Source organism: Antechinus flavipes, chromosome 3 (genome assembly GCF_016432865.1).
Source record: "Antechinus flavipes isolate AdamAnt ecotype Samford, QLD, Australia chromosome 3, AdamAnt_v2, whole genome shotgun sequence".
In the NCBI taxonomy this organism is placed as follows: domain Eukaryota; kingdom Metazoa; phylum Chordata; class Mammalia; order Dasyuromorphia; family Dasyuridae; genus Antechinus; species Antechinus flavipes.
This window is the reverse complement of record NC_067400.1, coordinates 210554021-210566325: the sequence shown is the minus strand read 5'-3', so window position 1 is coordinate 210566325 and position 12305 is coordinate 210554021. Positions and strand designations below refer to the sequence as shown.

The 12305-nt window shown below is 37.9% G+C and overlaps 1 pseudogene; it reads right to left on the bottom strand.

Moving 5' to 3' along the window:
• Positions 1 to 205: 205 nt before the first annotated feature.
• Positions 206 to 2439, bottom strand: LOC127557112 (crooked neck-like protein 1; annotated as a pseudogene).
• Between the last annotated feature and the right edge of the window lie 9866 nt (positions 2440 to 12305).

The window sequence follows — 12305 nt, the reverse complement described above, 5'->3', positions numbered from 1 at the left end:
CCTCCTCCTCCTCCTCCCTTCCTGCTCCTCCTCCTCCTCCTCCTCCTCCTCCTCTTCCTCCTCCTCCTCCTCCTCCTCTTCCCCTCCTCCTCCTCCTCCTTCTTCTCTTCTTCTTCTTTTTTTTCTTCTTCTTCTTCTTTTTTTTTTATTCAGATTCTTCTTGTTCAATTTCAAAATCAGTATAGGATTTACAAAGCATCTCTGGCATATCTAAGGATGGTTGACTAATAGCCAAATTTATATATTGCTTGGGATCTCTTAATATCTCCAAGAATTGTCTCTAACTAATCAAAGTTAAGTCACAATGTGCAGTTTTTTGGGGCAAATTCCAGGAATTTTTCATAAAGTTTCCTGCACTGTTTAAACTGTAGCTCCACTTCACTACAGACTTTAAACAATTTGTTTCTGAGACATTTGTCAACAGAAGTTCCCAAAGCTCTTCCTGTCTTGTTTCAAACTGAGCATCCAATAGTCATATTTTGCTAACTTAAACTTTTTGTGAGAAATCAAACAAGTTTGATATACCTGCTTCTAAGCTTTCAATTCTTCATAAAGCAGTTGATCCGAAGGTAGATATATTGCTTCCAAGGCCTCTTGGATCTATGACATATTGATAATGGCTGTTTCATACACCTCTTGAACAGTGTTTGTTTCCATATCACTTTCCACCAAACACAAATACTCAAACTAGGAATCATAATTATGTGGATATATCTTTCCTTGCTCTTCATAGTGAAATTTCTGTTTACTCAACAATGTCTTCAGTACCTCACCTATCCTCAAATTTCTTTTCAAAGACTATAATTTTTGAAGAGTTCTTGGCCTTACCTATTTTGAAATCCTGTCCAGGGCATATTTGTTAATCATTATTGCCCTTTCAAATTCTTCCTGGTGTATGGAATAGAGAGAGATAAGGTGAAGAACTTACAGGAATGTATGAATTCTTTTTCTGTATTTTATTTTCATTATTTCTGTGTTTTCCCTATGACCTGTATAATATGTGCAGGCTCATATTTACTTGAGCCTTGGCCAGTTAGAAACATATTTACTTAACCTGAGCTGATGACATTTATTAGTATTTGATATTTATCGATATTTAGCTGGATCACTGTCTGCTTGATTAAGCCTGAAGGCCTGACTTTCTGTTTCCTAGAAATCAGGAGATGTCAGGGAAACAGAAACCTTTCATTCCAATCTTTCCAAATAGCAACAACCAATAAGCTGCCTCCCCCTTCCTTTCTCAATGTTCCCTTACTTGTGATGTAATTTCTTGTATAAAAGCTATATATCTTTACTACTTCTTTAGCCCTCCTACCACGAGCTTTCTTTCTTATCTCTAGATGATGGGATGGCTCATTCTACGGAGGTTTTCAATAAACAACTTTTCTGCCTTCTACTACGTCATCTCTGAGTAGTCATTTGGGGTAAGGGTTTTCTACATCCCTCACACTGGTTTTCTTCAAATTTTGCAAAGAAAAAATTTTGTTCATCCATATGCGCATCTCCAATTTCTGTCATAATAATTGAATAATTTCTTCTTTTTTTTTTTTTTCCTACAACTCTTTCCTACACTTTTCTTAGATGAGCAAAGTAACTTTCTTCAAAGCAAGCAAACTGAGTCAGTTCTTCACATTGGGGTGCACGAGGACAAATCTTTCATAAATGCCATTGCCAGGTCCACCTTTTTACATCTCAGTTCAAAGTTAATGTAGGAATATCAGGCTTAATCCTTAGGTTGCCATTCCATCCAGCGTTCAGATACTTGTCAGCCTCCCCCAACACTTTCCAACATCTCCAGATAAGTGTATTTGTACCAGAATTGGTTGACCTGGGGAACAATTGTGTTGGTCTGATCCCAGTTATTCTGGACATATTTGGCGATTTTTCATCTTATTTCCATAGTCCACATTTAAGGCACGCTGTTATATAAATCAGGACCTTTAAATTTCTTTTAGACTCTCTTCCCAATGTGCATATTTTATCCATTTGCTAATCACATTTCTGTCCTCATATTGTCCTCAAAAATCTTATCCTTAGTTTATAATCATTTAATTCTTCCTCATCTGCTGAGGGAAGCACCTGTTGAGGTAATGGAAGAAATTCAAGCTCTTTAATCTTCCTTAACAGTTGTTTAGCTGTGATCTGTACTTCAGCAGGAGCTTTATTTTTCACCTTAGTCACTTTGGGGAACCACTACTTTCTGACTGCGGTAGAGGCTGCCATGTCTGCCCCACCCCAACCTCCATCCCACCGCACGCCTCTTCGAAGTCTGTTCTACTCAGCAACTTTCGCCCTGTAAGCTTTCCGTAACTACCCCATTAATCTCCCACAGTTCTCAAAAAGACTCAAAAGACACCGAGTAGGAACCGGAAACGGAACTGTCTTCAACCAGGCGTAACCCTTCTCTTTGCTATCTCTATGGAAAAACGCCGCTTCCATAGTAAATGGTATTCATGTGTCTGTCCCAGAATTAGAGAGGAGAAAGCTGTAGCTGAGGTGAACCAGGTAATAGGAGTTTAGCTCGGTGAAGCGGAGGATTTGCACATATTTTCCCTTTTGTATACTCCCTGTAGCTTGAGTGTCGGGGAGAAGCTTTACAGGTGTTACAAGCAAAGGAGACTTGCTTAAAAATTTGGAGAGCAATCAGCCTACGCTGAGGGGAAAGAAGGGGGAAAGCACAGACTACTACTTCCAGAATGCAAAGCGACACTACTGTGTAAACATGTCCCCTTGAGATCCGGCTTCTAGGCCGAAGTGCATCCTGGGTATTGTAGTCTTTACCTTCCACCTATTTTACATACCGTCTTTTTTGTTTAGAATATAAAATAGAAAAATAGTCTCTGTCCTCAATAATTAACATTCTGATTGAGGAGATTACATGTATGTAAATGTATATACATAAAATGAAAAGTATCTTTTCATTTATATAGGTAAGTGCATTTTAAAGCACAATAAAAAAAAAAAAATGAGGTCTGTGTGATCCCCAAACATTTTACAATTGATATCAACCTTTGCAGCATTCCTCCAAAAGAGGCCATTAATACCAAAGAGTACTTGTCATACCTTCTGAAAATTGCATTTCTAACAATCGTTTGTATATGACATTTACAAGCATTTATTTTCCTGGTATAATCAAAATGTACAGACACCAAAAATAAGATAATGTTCTATTTTGCAAGTAATATTTTAAGGGAAATTCTGTTTTGTTTTTTTTTTGTTTTTTTTTTTAGACAAAGTAGAAAAGTTTTGCATAAGGCGCTGCAGAGACTGACTACATGTCTATTGTCTAAGGACCAGCCTGGTTAAGTGCTGAAGGTGTACTGTTGGAATCCTTACTAACTGCTAACTGATTAGAGTTGATCTAATCTTACAAGAAGATGTTTTGGGCAGAACCTGAAACAAGGTACTAAGTAGAACTAATTAATACAAGGCTTGTGTTCACACCTTTACTCATTGGAGTTCAATGAGTTCACACCTCCCTTGAAGCTTTGGGCCAGAGAGCACTATGGGAGAAAACCCATAATCCCTCTCTCTGGAAGGAGCATAAATAGGCCAATGGGCCAGTCGAAGAAGTTCTTCAGAGGAAGACGCTACAAGTCGAGATTTCACCGGAATGACATGAAGACTGGAGCTGGCTAGAGGCTGAAGAAAGCAGAGGCAGAGGCTGAAGGACAGAACCTTTGGATTTGGAGACATCCGAAGGGCTCCAAGCCTCTAAACCGGCTGCGCTCTGAGAAGAACAAACTCCAACATTTGAACTCTTAACATTTGGCGCCCAACGTGGGGCTAACAGACCCCCCCTCCCCCCCCCCCCCCCCTTCAGTGGATTTCAGTGGAAAAGCCTCTGATCCTGATCCAGTGGAAAAGACTCTTCAACCCAGAAATTAGGGTGAGTGCAACAAAGAAATTTTGTTAGAAGAGTTAAAGTAGAATTTCAGCTAAGATGGGACAGATATTTAGAAAACAGCCTGTTTCTGTTCAAGGAAAATGTTTAGAGAGCATTGTCAAAGTTATGGAAAGCCAAGGTTTAATTATAAGTTTACAGCAAATCACTGAACTTTTACAAACTGTAAAGGACATATGTCCTTGTTTCTCTCTTGATAAGGAATTAGATCTAAATGAATGGAAATTGGTTGGAGAGCATCTTTGTCAATTCTATGACAAAAATGGGCCTAACTCAATAATTAATACATATAATGTAATACAATTGGCTATAAGAAGTTATTTAAGTGATAGAATGATGAAAAGGAAAGTACAGGAGGAAGAAATGCCAACTTTACTAGGTGAAAAGGAGGACGAATCAGATGAGAATGGAGTTAATTACAATTCTGAGTATGATACTTCACAGCAGGAGGAATTAGGTGATTCCACATCTCATGACCCTCCCTCCGCAATTAACCCTTCATGGGTGGAACAAGGGGGAGGGAGAGAGACAGAAACACAGTCAGCTTCTCCTGTAAAGCAGAATTTAACAAGATTAGAAAAAGCATTAATTAAGGCAAAAAATGAAGGAGAAGATATATCTGATTTTATAAATGCATATCCTGTGATTGAAGAGCTCAACTCCTCAGGTCAAAAAGAGAGAAAATACACTGCTTTTAATTTGGGAAAAATTAAAGATTTGAAAAAGGGTTGCACTCTTTATGGGGCTACATCATCTTATGTGAAGATGTTACTAGATAATTTGTCTTATGAAATCCTAACCCCGAATGACTGGAAATCCATAACGAAAACTTGTCTAGAACCGGGACAAAATTTATTGTGGCTTTCAGAGTTTCATGAATTATGTAGGATTCAAGCCCAACGCAATAGGCAAACAGGAGCTATTGTACAAGTTGCTTTTGACCAACTATCTGGTGAAGGTCAGTATGCAGAGAGTTCAGAACAGATTTATTATCCCATAACAGTGTATGAGCAAATTTCTAAGGCTGCAATAAAAGCTTGGAATTCTCTCCCTGGACAGAAAGATGGAAATAATGCTTTCACAAAAATAGAGCAAGGTCCCAATGAACCTTTTGCAGATTTTGTGGGATGTTTACAAACAGCTGTAATAAGAACCATTGGAGATAATGCTGCCACAGAAATAATGACTAGACATTTGGCTAAGGAAAATGCCAATGAGGTTTGCAAGAGAATTATATGGGGGCTAGACAAAGATGCTCCTTTAGAGGAAATCATAAGACGCTGTGCCACAGTGGGCACAAATGCTTATTATGCTCAGACTATGATGAACATGGAAAGACAAGGTCCTTCTTGGCAGAGGAATTCTAGAGAAACTCGTCGATGTTTTCAGTGCGGAAAAATTGGACATTTGAGAGCTCATTGTAGATATGGAGATAGAGTGAGAAGACAGGGTGAGAGAAAACCCAAAACCCCATGTCCAAAATGTAACCGAGGCTTTCATTGGGCCTCTAAATGTATATTGACCCAGAGGAAGGAGAGGCAGGGCCCAGCTCCAAAGTATCAATCAAAGGACAAGTGGGGCATGATAGCAGCTGAGGTTACACCCAGAGAGACTTTAGAAATTCAGAACTCTGATGTCATCAACCAACAGAAAAGCAATCAGGATTACAGTTGGGAAGAATATAGGCCTTTTAAGACAACAAGACAATATCCAATGCAAACAACTCCAATGTAATTACCAGATGAGATGGAGAAATCCCAAACTTGGTAAATAGAAGGGAATTAGATTAACTGCTTGGGAAGAGGATCTGCTTATATTTCCACAGATGGAGAAAGAATCAGATGGTTGACAAGGAGACTGTTAAAAAGACTTTTAATCATTGGATTTCCTAACACAAGATGAAACTGTTTTAGTTCTTGAAAAACCAGCAAGAATCATTGGGTTCCCTGAGATGAAAAATTGTTGATGAGACTTTTTGCAGTACTTCAGAGCTTACAGGAATTATTAGATTCCTGGCACATGAACTAATGGACAATGGATTGCTTATGGACTATTTCTAGGACTTATGGACATGTGTAAATTTTCAGGTTGATTTATGTTGTTACATTATTACTAGCCTGTGTTATATTGCTATGTGCTTATATAAATTATGTATAATGCCTCCCATATTGATGGATTTATGTGTACCCCCTCAAAAACCCCCTATGTTTTAAAACAAAAGAAAGGGGGAGATGTTGGAATCCTTACTAACTGCTAACTGATTAGAGTTGATCTAATCTTACAAGAAGATGTTTTGGGCAGAACCTGAAATTCCAATCTTTCCAAATAGCAACAACCAATAAGCTGCCTCCCCCTTCCTTTCTCAATGTTCCCTTACTTGTGATGTAATTTCTTGTATAAAAGCTATATATCTTTACTACTTCTTTAGCCTTCCTACCACGAGCTTTCTTTCTTATCTCTAGATGATGGGATGGCTCATTCTACGGAGGTTTTCAATAAACAACTTTTCTGCCTTCTACTACGTCATCTCTGAGTAGTCATTTGGGGTAAGGGTTTTCTACATCCCTCACACTGGTTTTCTTCAAATTTTGCAAAGAAAAAATTTTGTTCATCCATATGCGCATCTCCAATTTCTGTCATAATAATTGAATAATTTCTTCTTCTTTTTTTTTTTTCCTACAACTCTTTCCTACACTTTTCTTAGATGAGCAAAGTAACTTTCTTCAAAGCAAGCAAACTGAGTCAGTTCTTCACATTGGGGTGCACGAGGACAAATCTTTCATAAATGCCATTGCCAGGTCCACCTTTTTACATCTCAGTTCAAAGTTAATGTAGGAATATCAGGCTTAATCCTTAGGTTGCCATTCCATCCAGCGTTCAGATACTTGTCAGCCTCCCCCAACACTTTCCAACATCTCCAGATAAGTGTATTTGTACCAGAATTGGTTGACCTGGGGAACAATTGTGTTGGTCTGATCCCAGTTATTCTGGACATATTTGGCGATTTTTCATCTTATTTCCATAGTCCACATTTAAGGCACGCTGTTATATAAATCAGGACCTTTAAATTCTTTTAGACTCTCTTCCCAATGTGCATATTTTATCCATTTGCTAATCACATTTCTGTCCTCATATTGTCCTCAAAAATCTTATCCTTAGTTTATAATCATTTAATTCTTCCTCATCTGCTGAGGGAAGCACCTGTTGAGGTAATGGAAGAAATTCAAGCTCTTTAATCTTCCTTAACAGTTGTTTAGCTGTGATCTGTACTTCAGCAGGAGCTTTATTTTTCACCTTAGTCACTTTGGGGAACCACTACTTTCTGACTGCGGTAGAGGCTGCCATGTCTGCCCCACCCCAACCTCCATCCCACCGCACGCCTCTTCGAAGTCTGTTCTACTCAGCAACTTTCGCCCTGTAAGCTTTCCGTAACTACCCCATTAATCTCCCACAGTTCTCAAAAAGACTCAAAAGACACCGAGTAGGAACCGGAAACGGAACTGTCTTCAACCAGGCGTAACCCTTCTCTTTGCTATCTCTATGGAAAAACGCCGCTTCCATAGTAAATGGTATTCATGTGTCTGTCCCAGAATTAGAGAGGAGAAAGCTGTAGCTGAGGTGAACCAGGTAATAGGAGTTTAGCTCGGTGAAGCGGAGGATTTGCACATATTTTCCCTTTTGTATACTCCCTGTAGCTTGAGTGTCGGGGAGAAGCTTTACAGGTGTTACAAGCAAAGGAGACTTGCTTAAAAATTTGGAGAGCAATCAGCCTACGCTGAGGGGAAAGAAGGGGGAAAGCACAGACTACTACTTCCAGAATGCAAAGCGACACTACTGTGTAAACATGTCCCCTTGAGATCCGGCTTCTAGGCCGAAGTGCATCCTGGGTATTGTAGTCTTTACCTTCCACCTATTTTACATACCGTCTTTTTTGTTTAGAATATAAAATAGAAAAATAGTCTCTGTCCTCAATAATTAACATTCTGATTGAGGAGATTACATGTATGTAAATGTATATACATAAAATGAAAAGTATCTTTTCATTTATATAGGTAAGTGCATTTTAAAGCACAAAAAAAAAAAAAAAATGAGGTCTGTGTGATCCCCAAACATTTTACAATTGATATCAACCTTTGCAGCATTCCTCCAAAAGAGGCCATTAATACCAAAGAGTACTTGTCATACCTTCTGAAAATTGCATTTCTAACAATCGTTTGTATATGACATTTACAAGCATTTATTTTCCTGGTATAATCAAAATGTACAGACACCAAAAATAAGATAATGTTCTATTTTGCAAGTAATATTTTAAGGGAAATTCTGTTTTTTTTTTTTTTTTTTTGTTTTGTTTTTTTAAACAAAGTAGAAAAGTTTTGCATAAGGCGCTGCAGAGACTGACTACATGTCTATTGTCTAAGGACCAGCCTGGTTAAGTGCTGAAGGTGTACTGTTGGAATCCTTACTAACTGCTAACTGATTAGAGTTGATCTAATCTTACAAGAAGATGTTTTGGGCAGAACCTGAAACAAGGTACTAAGTAGAACTAATTAATACAAGGCTTGTGTTCACACCTTTACTCATTGGAGTTCAATGAGTTCACACCTCCCTTGAAGCTTTGGGCCAGAGAGCACTATGGGAGAAAACCCATAATCCCTCTCTCTGGAAGGAGCATAAATAGGCCAATGGGCCAGTCGAAGAAGTTCTTCAGAGGAAGACGCTACAAGTCGAGATTTCACCGGAATGACATGAAGACTGGAGCTGGCTAGAGGCTGAAGAAAGCAGAGGCAGAGGCTGAAGGACAGAACCTTTGGATTTGGAGACATCCGAAGGGCTCCAAGCCTCTAAACCGGCTGCGCTCTGAGAAGAACAAACTCCAACATTTGAACTCTTAACAGTGTACCATAAGTAAAAATCATCCTCAGACCATAATGAATCAACAAGTATAAAAACAGGGAATCTAGTCCATTTTTATCGGTGGCCAAATCCCCCAGTATTAAACCCAGTTCAAATCAGATGCCTGGGTATAGAACAAAGACTGTACAGGTGATCCAGAAGTCACTCCACGCTTAGAGGGTCTTAGTATGGTCTTATTTCAAAGTGTATTATAAAGCCTAATCACAACAATATTGGATTCTAATTTAGAAAAATACAAATCATCAGGGGAACAGAATAGCTGAATAGTCAATTAAGAATATGAAGTGCCTACTATAAACCCCACATAAGCATTGGAGGTATGAATAGAAAGAAGGAAATCTTTCCTCCTTTCAATGAGTTTACATTCTAACAGTAACCAGAAAATATACATACAAGTATCTGCAGAATAAATATTTTTTAAAAGAATACAAAGGAATAAAATACACTTTAGTTAAAGAAAGAGAATAATATCATCTGGAAGGACCAGATAATGCTTCATGTGGAAGACAGTGAAGACAGCACCCTGAAATTCTAAAAATCCTTGAAGGAGAAAATCTCCTCCAACCCTGCCTCAGCGAGGGATCCCACTAGAGGGAAACAAGACAAAGTGTTTTGGTCTGTTATCTAAGTGGGGTGGTTCTAGTCCTTAGCAAAAGAATTCCAACCCTATTCAATTATCTTCTATTCTATTCAAATTCCATCTCAAGCTGAAACCCAGCTTGTAGATGAGCCAACTTGGGCTGTCCCAACCCCCACTAAGTCCCTTCAATGAAGGTCTTTTGCAAATAGATTGGTAGCTCCCTTTGTTGCCAGGACCTTCTGTCCACTGAGAACTGCATTCTCAGTGCAAAACTCCATTTTCCAATAGATCTGCCAGTATAGAAGTCAGTCTCTTAGTAAACTGCTTTCTATCCAAACATAAACTTTCATTTTTGCAACTAATAATTCAGGAATAAGTGAATTCTTTCACTCCTAAAACCTGCGGCTAATTTAAAAAGAATTCTTAACAACTCTCTTATAGCCACTAATCTAGACCACTCAAACAGCATCAATAGTACTTGAGTTATGTCTTCAAAGAATGAATTCAAGGCATGAAGTACAAAGTGAACAGTGAAAAGACAAAGTGAAATTGAATTGAAATAAGTGAAAAAGGGATAAAGGCCCCTGGATATAACACAGTATGGGAAAAATAATAACATACAAAGACACTGTGATGATAAGTTGGGGATAAGTTGTTTAATTAAAAAGTTTATATTTTATCCTAGAGGCAATAAGAAAGCCATTAGATTTTACTGAATAGGGGAATGACATAAAAATATCTGTTATTTTTTTCCTGAATAGTATTTTATTTTTCTAAATATACATAAAGATAGTTTTCAACATTCATTTTTATAAGATTTTGTGTTCCAAATTGTCTCTCTCCCCAAGCCAGTATTACTTAATCTGATACCATATATAATTTTTAAAGATATATTTCCATTATTTGTCAAGTTGTGCAAGAAAAATCAAACCAAAAAGGAAAAAAAAAAAAAAAAAAAAAAAAAAAAAAAAAAAAAAAAAAAAAAATGAGGTCTGTGTGATCCCCAAACATTTTACAATTGATATCAACCTTTGCAGCATTCCTCCAAAAGAGGCCATTAATACCAAAGAGTACTTGTCATACCTTCTGAAAATTGCATTTCTAACAATCGTTTGTATATGACATTTACAAGCATTTATTTTCCTGGTATAATCAAAATGTACAGACACCAAAAATAAGATAATGTTCTATTTTGCAAGTAATATTTTAAGGGAAATTCTGTTTTTTTTTTTTTCCTACAACTCTTTCCTACACTTTTCTTAGATGAGCAAAGTAACTTTCTTCAAAGCAAGCAAACTGAGTCAGTTCTTCACATTGGGGTGCACGAGGACAAATCTTTCATAAATGCCATTGCCAGGTCCACCTTTTTACATCTCAGTTCAAAGTTAATGTAGGAATATCAGGCTTAATCCTTAGGTTGCCATTCCATCCAGCGTTCAGATACTTGTCAGCCTCCCCCAACACTTTCCAACATCTCCAGATAAGTGTATTTGTACCAGAATTGGTTGACCTGGGGAACAATTGTGTTGGTCTGATCCCAGTTATTCTGGACATATTTGGCGATTTTTCATCTTATTTCCATAGTCCACATTTAAGGCACGCTGTTATATAAATCAGGACCTTTAAATTTCTTTTAGACTCTCTTCCCAATGTGCATATTTTATCCATTTGCTAATCACATTTCTGTCCTCATATTGTCCTCAAAAATCTTATCCTTAGTTTATAATCATTTAATTCTTCCTCATCTGCTGAGGGAAGCACCTGTTGAGGTAATGGAAGAAATTCAAGCTCTTTAATCTTCCTTAACAGTTGTTTAGCTGTGATCTGTACTTCAGCAGGAGCTTTATTTTTCACCTTAGTCACTTTGGGGAACCACTACTTTCTGACTGCGGTAGAGGCTGCCATGTCTGCCCCACCCCAACCTCCATCCCACCGCACGCCTCTTCGAAGTCTGTTCTACTCAGCAACTTTCGCCCTGTAAGCTTTCCGTAACTACCCCATTAATCTCCCACAGTTCTCAAAAAGACTCAAAAGACACCGAGTAGGAACCGGAAACGGAACTGTCTTCAACCAGGCGTAACCCTTCTCTTTGCTATCTCTATGGAAAAACGCCGCTTCCATAGTAAATGGTATTCATGTGTCTGTCCCAGAATTAGAGAGGAGAAAGCTGTAGCTGAGGTGAACCAGGTAATAGGAGTTTAGCTCGGTGAAGCGGAGGATTTGCACATATTTTCCCTTTTGTATACTCCCTGTAGCTTGAGTGTCGGGGAGAAGCTTTACAGGTGTTACAAGCAAAGGAGACTTGCTTAAAAATTTGGAGAGCAATCAGCCTACGCTGAGGGGAAAGAAGGGGGAAAGCACAGACTACTACTTCCAGAATGCAAAGCGACACTACTGTGTAAACATGTCCCCTTGAGATCCGGCTTCTAGGCCGAAGTGCATCCTGGGTATTGTAGTCTTTACCTTCCACCTATTTTACATACCGTCTTTTTTGTTTAGAATATAAAATAGAAAAATAGTCTCTGTCCTCAATAATTAACATTCTGATTGAGGAGATTACATGTATGTAAATGTATATACATAAAATGAAAAGTATCTTTTCATTTATATAGGTAAGTGCATTTTAAAGCACAATAAAAAAAAAAAAATGAGGTCTGTGTGATCCCCAAACATTTTACAATTGATATCAACCTTTGCAGCATTCCTCCAAAAGAGGCCATTAATACCAAAGAGTACTTGTCATACCTTCTGAAAATTGCATTTCTAACAATCGTTTGTATATGACATTTACAAGCATTTATTTTCCTGGTATAATCAAAATGTACAGACACCAAAAATAAGATAATGTTCTATTTTGCAAGTAATATTTTAAGGGAAATTCTGTTTTTTTTTTTTTGTTTTGTTTTT